This window comes from Entelurus aequoreus, linkage group LG05 (assembly GCF_033978785.1).
Source record: "Entelurus aequoreus isolate RoL-2023_Sb linkage group LG05, RoL_Eaeq_v1.1, whole genome shotgun sequence".
Classification (NCBI taxonomy): domain Eukaryota; kingdom Metazoa; phylum Chordata; class Actinopteri; order Syngnathiformes; family Syngnathidae; genus Entelurus; species Entelurus aequoreus.
The window spans coordinates 87,007,091-87,008,163 of record NC_084735.1 but is presented as its reverse complement, the minus strand read 5'-3'; the positions used below and the strand labels follow the sequence as shown (position 1 = coordinate 87,008,163).

At 41.3% G+C, this 1,073-nt stretch overlaps 1 pseudogene; it reads right to left on the bottom strand.

Moving 5' to 3' along the window:
• Positions 1 to 307: 307 nt before the first annotated feature.
• LOC133651211 (cAMP-specific 3',5'-cyclic phosphodiesterase 4B-like) overlaps positions 308 to 1,073 on the bottom strand; it is an 81,174-nt pseudogene continuing 80,408 nt past the window's right edge.

The following is a 1,073-nucleotide window of genomic DNA, read 5'->3' as shown; positions in this document are numbered from 1 at the left end:
GTGGTCCCCAACCACCGGGCCGCGGCCCGGTACCGGTCCGCGGCCCGGTACCGGTCCGCAGACCGATTGGTACCGGGCCGCACAAGAATTAAAAAAAATAAATAAATAATTTTTTTTTTTTTTTTTAATGAAATCAACATAAAAAACACAATATATACATTCTATATCAATATAGATCAATACAGCCTGCAGGGATACAGTCCGTAAGCACACATGATTGTATTTATTTATGTAAAAAAAAAAAAAAAAAAAAAAAAAAAAAATAAAAAAAAAAAAAAAAAAAAATATAAAAAATAAATACAATCTGAAAGTTATAAGAAGCAAAATAAAATAAAAAAATGAATTTATTTAAACAAGTGAAGACCAAGTCTTTAAAATATTTTCTTGGATTTTCAAATTCTATTTGAGTTTTGTCTCTCTTAGAATTAAAAATGTCGGGCAAAGCGAGACCAGCTTGCTAGTAAATAAATACAATTTAAAAAATAGAGGCAGCTCACTGGTAAGTGCTGCTATTTGAGCTATTTTTAGAACAGGCCAGCGGGCTACTCATCTGGTCCTTACGGGCTACCTGGTGCCCGCGGGCACCGCGTTGGTGACCCCTGCTCTACAGCTACACGGACGTGTTCAATAAATTATAAATACACTCGCAAAAGGACATGGTTGTAAAAACAAAAACAAAAAAAGGCACACGCATTTTTAAGACATGGTGGGGGGGGGGAACAAACCAAGTGGAATGGTTACAAAAAAGTAGCAGAGCAGTAGTTCTGGTTGGACCCAGAACCACATGGCCATCCACTAAGTTGTTTTGAAGGAATGTAACAAACGCCCTGAAGTGCAAACCTGGAAGGTTGACTTGTCCCAGTACACGCAGACTTCCAAGTCTGCATTGGGACGGAAGTCACCCACCTTCCATGCCGGGGGCTCCAAAACAAACTGCCACAGGGTGTCCCAGCCTCTTCAGCAGGGGCGGTGCCCCCTTTTCCAGCCTCCTTGTAGGATTGCTGCGCTGCAATGAAACCAAGCCCAAGCAGCAAAAAAATATGCCGCGCTCTTTTCCTCGTCGAGCACTCCGT